Here is a 6,701-nt window from a genome sequence, read left to right as displayed (position 1 = left end):
GCACAGGGGCGGAGCTTCGGTGGCGTACCCGAGCGCTGAGAGAGCACAGCTCCTTTCCCAGCCTCGGACGTGTCCACTTCCACTATGAATGCCAAAGAGGGATCCGGATGAGCCAGAACAGGAGCCGAGGTAAACAGAGCCCTCAGGTGACTAAAAGCCCTGTCCGCCTCAGCTGTCCACTGCAATTAATCTGAAACACAACCAAAACAAACAGCAAATGCATCCTCCAAGTTTTGTCAAGTCACAAGCTTTATGTAGTCATTGCATGCTAGGAATAAGGAACCAAATACTAAACATTACTCTAATATACTACATGTGAATAACATGTTCAAAATATTAACACAAAAAAACAAGAAATGGGGGAACGAGATACATAAAGTGCTTTCCTTTATAAATGGTAAAACAGATATTTTTGAAAATACCCTCAAATAAAAAGGTCACATTCTGTACTAGAGACTCATATGAAACATTTGCTTTCAAATCCAAAATGCTGGAGTATAGAGCCACATTTACAACATTTTTGCTTCACTGTTCAAATAAATACAGAGGTGAGGGTATGTTTGATGATTTCATTTTTCTAAAAACAACAGTGAATGCTTACAAAATCATTAAAATGTGTTGCATAAACCACGACCAACAGAGTACGGCGCTTTAGCAGTATAGATATATTACAACTGAGAAGGAACATCAACATGTTTCAGAATTGTAATCATCACCACATTGACATAAGGTCAGACTTTGAGACTGAAGAGAGAATTCTGTCCTAGTGCAACATTGCCATCTGGTGAAAGACTACATCATCATGTAAAATGTTCCTTCCTGATGCTGTATCAATTGTAATGTCATTGACAGAAATGTGACCATGTTCATGTTACACCACTCTGTTATGTCTTACAATAGTAAAGTGTGGTTGGTATCGTTTCTTACTCCTTTCTCACATCTACTGTCAAGTTTCACTACTTTAGGCAAATAACAGCTGTTATCATGACAGTGATCATGAAAGTGAGCAGCTACATACTGTACATGTCCTCCTTTTGGCCATTTCTCATGGACGTTCACACCTTTCCCTTCAGTATTATCAAGTGATCAACACTGTACAGTACAGTATCACTGGTTTGCCACTGTGAACACAACCACCAGACTTTTGATCCAAGGGTGTGAAGTTCCTCATGTTCTTGGAATGGAAAATTAACAAAAGCAATCAAACAATAAACATGTGCTCAAGTCCATTGAGATAAATTCCCCTTGAACAACTCCCTGTCTGTCATCTTCTCCAGCAAACACTGTATACCGCAGCCAGTGCTGAGTCACATTCCATTTCTGTAGTGTTGCCCTCCCATTCGGCTTCACAACACAAGGACACCACAGAAAAAGCTATTGGGTTAGCTAGGAGAGAGAGTTTTACCAACAACACCAACATGTCAATTCAATGGTTGGACCTACTAGTGGACCTGTGGTTTCTTTTGTCCTGCCTACCATTTCACGTCTCAGCTTTCAATCTGGACACGGACACAAAGCATGTTCTGAGGAAAAATGGTGATCCAGGAAGCCTGTTTGGATTCTCCCTGGCACTGCACCATCAACTGAATCCTGTCAATAAGAAACTGTAATTTTACCTCTTATAAAAAATAATTAACAGTGTCCATACATACTATTATCTGGCCTTAACGTCTACTCTGAATCTCTGCCTGGTACAGCCAGAAGAGAACAGGCAACCTCCTTTCTAGGTTTCTTCCTCCGTTCCAGTTTCTCATGGCTTCTCTGTTTTCACGTCTGCTTTGCTTGCTCTTTGGGGTCTAGGCCAGGTAACTGTAAAGCACTGTGACAACTGCTGTTGTAAAAAGGGGTTTTATAAAGTAATATTGATTGTTTGGTTGATTGATTGATACAACTCAGACCAGCAGTGACAAAGTTGTTCCTAGTTTGAATATTTTATTGTATTATTATTATTGTATTTTTCCTAGATTGCTGGTTGGAGCACCATGTGCCAAGTCATTGACCACAGCTGAAGTTACAGGTGGAATCTACAAGTGTGAGTTGTCCACGTATTCTAAGTCAGAACCGTCCAGCATAGTGATGCTGAACTGGCGGGCTGGAGCGGGCAGCGATCGGTTGAAGAGCGTGCATTTAGTTTTTCTTGCATTTTAGAGCAGTTGGAGGCTACGGAAGGAGAGTTGTATGGCATTGAAGCTCGTCTGGAGGTTAGTTAACACAGTGTCCAAAGAAGGGCCAGAAGTATACAGAATGGTGTCGTCTGCGTAGACGTGGATCAGAGAGTCACCAGCAGCAAGAGCGACATTATTTATGTATATAGAGAAAAGTGTCGGTCGGAGAATTGAACCCTGTGGCACCCCCATAGAGACTGCCAGAGGTCCGGAGGTCCGGACAACTCCCGTCCGGACAACAGGCCCTCCAATTAGAGACAATGAACTCTGTCTGAGAAGTAGTTGGTGAACCAGGCAAGACAGTCAATTGAGAAACCAAGGCTGTTAAGTCTGCCGATGAGAATGTGGTGACTGACAAAGTCGAAGGCCTTGGCCAGGTCGATGAAGACGGCTGCACAGTACTGTCTTTTACCGATGGCGGATATGATATTGTTTAGGACCTTGAGCGTGGCTGAGGTGCTTCCATGACCAGCTCGGAAACCAGATTACATAGCGGAGAAGGTACGGTGGGATTCAAAATGGTCGGTGATCTGTTTGATAACTTGGCTTTTCGAAGACCTTAGATAAATCCATGATAATTGAGAATTGTTTCAGGGAGCGTTTGACAGTGATGAGGTGTGGTTGTTTGACGGCAGACCCATTATGGACACATGCAATGAGGCAGTGATTCCTGAGATCATGGTTGAAGATAGCAGAGGTGTATTTAGAGGGCAGGTTGGTCAGAATGGTATCTATGAGGGTGCCCGTGTTTACGGATTTGGGGTTGTACCTGGTAGGTTCATTGATAATTTGTATGAGATTGAGGGCATCAAGCTTAGATTGTAGGATGGTCGGGGTGTCCCAGGTTAGGTCACCTTACATTACGAGCTCTGAAGATAGATGAGGGGCAATCAATTCACATATGGTGTCCATGGCACAGCTGGGGGCTGAAGGTGGTCTATAGCAAGTGGCAACGGTGAAAGACTTGTTTCTGGAAAGGTGGATTTTTAGAAATAGAAGCTCGAATTGTTTGGGCACAGACCTGGATAGACCTGGATAGTAGATTGCAACTCCGCCCCCTTTGGCAGGTCTACCTTGTCAGAAAATGTTAAAGTTAGGGATGGAAATTTCAGGATTATTGGTGGCCGTCCTAAACCAGGATTCAGACAAGGCTAGGACATCCGGGATGGCAGAATGTGCTAAAGCAGTGAATAAAACAAACTTAGGGAGGAGGCATCTAATGTTAATATGAATGATACCAAGGCTTTTATAGTTATAGAAGTCAACAAATGAGAGCGCCTGGGGAATGGGAGTGGAGCTAGGCACTGCAGGGCCTGGATTAACCTCTACATCACCAGAGGAATAGAGGAGGAGTAGGGTAAGGGTATGGCTTAAAGCTATAAGAACTGGTCGTCTAGTGCGTTTTATTTATGCTTATTTATTTTCCCTTTTGTACTTTAACCATTTGTATATCGTTACAACACTGTATAAATACATACTATGGCATTTGTAATGTCTTTCTTCTTTTGGAACTTCTGTGAGTGTAATGTTTACTATTTTTTTTATTGTTTATTTCACTTTTGTATATTATCTACCTTACTTGCTTTGGCAATGCTAACATATGTTTCTCCCATGCCAATAAAGCCCCTTGAATTGAATCGAATTGAGATGGGGGATACAGAAAATGAGAGAAGTAGAAAAAGAAATGGGAAAGAAAGTGTGTAACCATTTAAAAAATAATTACAGCTATGTTGGAAACAGGAAGTTTCAAGGCCAATTTAAAAATGGCAACAGATAATTTGTTCATTCGTGTCACGCCCTGGCCGTAGTTTACTTGTATGTTTCTATGTTTTGATTGGTCAGGGTGTGATCTGAGTGGGCATTCTATGTTGGATGTCTTGTTTGTGTATTTCTGTGTTTGGCCTGATATGGTTCTCAATCAGGGGCAGCTGTTAGTCATTGTCTCTGATTGGGAACCATATTTAGGTAGCCTGGGTTTCACTGTGTGTTTGTGATTGTTCCTGTCTCTGTGTTTTTCCACCAGATAGGGCTGTTTCGGTTTTTGTACGTTTGTTATTTTTGTTAGTTTATCCTGTATAGTTTCCGTATTAAATAAAATGAATCACAACTACGCTGCATTTTGGTCCGCTCCTCCTTCCCACAACGAAAGTCGTGACAGTTCGACATGGTGGGATCTTTTTGAGTGAGTAAAATTAATTATGTGAGAAATGGTGGTGGAAATGCCTTCATGCGTAAATATTGATATCATATCCCTCAAATTGAAGTAAAATTGGAGACACGTAATGATAAATTGTGTGGTCCTCCTTCCACTACGACCCAACTTTGAGAACTTGAGATTTTACTTTAAATTAAGACAACCAGGTGAGGGGAGTTCCTTCCTAATTATACTGACCAAAAAATATTAACACAACACGTGTTGGTCCCATGTTTCATGAGCTGAAATAAGATACCAGAAATGTTCCATATCCACAAAGCTTTTCTCTGGAATTCTGTGCACAAATTACTGTCTGAAATTGTCTCATTGATGCTCATCTGTGTGCTCATTTTCCTCACCAGGGTCTTGACCTGACTGCAGTTCTGTCACCTTCGATGGCCACTGGCATGATTGAGAAGTGTGATCTTCACGATGAATCCCGGTTTCAACTGTACCGGGCAGTTGTGCGGGTGAGCAGAGTGCCCCATGGGGGAGGTGGGTTATGGTATGGCCAGGCATAAGCTACGGACAACAGACACAATTGCATTTTATCAAAGGAAATGCCCATTGTCGTGCCATTCATCCACCGCCATCACCTCATGTTTCAGCATATTAATGCATGGCCCCATATCGCAAGGAGCTGTACACAATTCCTGAAAGCTGAAAATGTCCCAGTTCTTCCATGGCCTGCATACTCACCAGACATGTCACCCATTGAGCATGTTTGGAAGGCTCTCGATCGACGTGTATGACAGCGTGTTCCAGTTCCCACCAATATCCACTTCGCACAGCCATTGAAAAGTAGTGGGACAGCATTCCCCAGGCCACAATCAACAGCCTGATCAACTCAATGCAAAGGAGATGTGTTGCACTGCTTGAGGCAAATGGTGGTTACACTGGTTTTCTGATCCACGCCCCTTCCTTTTTTAAGGTGTCTGTGACCAACAGATTCTAATCTGTATTCCTGTCACCTTAGTATTCTTTGTTTTCTTTATTACTTTGGTTAGGTCAGGGTGTGACATGGGTGATGTATGTGTTTTTGTACCGTCTAGGTGTTTTGTATGTCTATGGTTGCCTAGATTGGTTCTTAATCAGAGGCAGCTGTTTATCGTTATTTAGGCAGCCATAATCTTTGGGTAATTTGTGGGTTATTGTCTGTTAGTTGCCTGTTTCAACACTATATTTAGCTTCACGGTCATTTTGTATAGTTTAGTGTTTCTTCGTTAATAAATAGAAGAATGTATTCACATCACGCTGTGCCTTGGTCTCCTCCATTCAAGAAACATGACAATTCCCAGTTATTTGAAATCCATAGATATGGGCCTAATTAATGTATTTCAATTGACTGATTTCCTTACATGAATTGTAACTCAGTAGAATCTTTTAAATTGTTGGATTTATATATATTTTTCAGTGTAATCCATCAATCACATACAAGGGTGGAGCAAAAACCCGCAGACACTCGGCCCTCCATGGAATGAGTTTGCCATATGTGGCCTACACTCACTGTGTCTACGAGCTGCTGGCTAGAGACTATGTGCCATGACCAGGAATATTTGTATTTAAAGCAACAGTTTTTGTTACAAAACTATCGTCAGAGTTTAAAATGCAATGGAAACACATTGAATTTAAGTGAAAAAGTACATTATGTGTGCACTACGTCATCAACCACTGTTTTTTTATCTGCAAAAAGTACATTTGGTGGAAACACACCACTGGTGGGAAAATGTGCACACTTTATGCCTTTATGCTTTATGTCTAATGGTAAACTGAAACCATTTTGGGATAATGTATGACCCATTTCATTGTCTAGGAATTTATAGCGATCCATCTCAATTATTGTGAAATGTAAGTATGGGTGATTAATAACAGAGAACATTTAGTAATCTAGGTCTAATTTCTGCAAAAAAAGTTATAGTCATCAGTTGTCTCATTTTCACCCTAAATAACAAACTAGGGGACTGAACTATCTGCAGCTACATACAATTGGATTTTGTATATTCTACAATTGAACAAAAAACAGAAGTTTGACTAAACTTGGAAACCATATGTTGATCACCTTGGGGAATGTGTTGTATTGTAGGCATTTAGTTTTCTGTTTGGCATGCTGTGTGAATATATATATATAAAATGTGTCAATTTGTACAGATTTTAAATAAAAACATTTATGAGTTATATTTCGCATCCTAAATTTATCTACGATTTGGTGAATTGGATATCATTTTGAAGTCAATGGAAAAACCGTTGATTCTGGATATTCAAATTCTGTCACGCTGTCCCAACGTATTCTCGTTTTATCTAGAATTCCTCTTGGCACATCAATAGCCGTATTATAATGCCAA

The sequence above is a fragment of the Oncorhynchus masou genome, chromosome 32 (genome assembly GCF_036934945.1).
Source record: "Oncorhynchus masou masou isolate Uvic2021 chromosome 32, UVic_Omas_1.1, whole genome shotgun sequence".
Classification (NCBI taxonomy): domain Eukaryota; kingdom Metazoa; phylum Chordata; class Actinopteri; order Salmoniformes; family Salmonidae; genus Oncorhynchus; species Oncorhynchus masou.
This window is presented reverse-complemented; position numbering follows the sequence as displayed.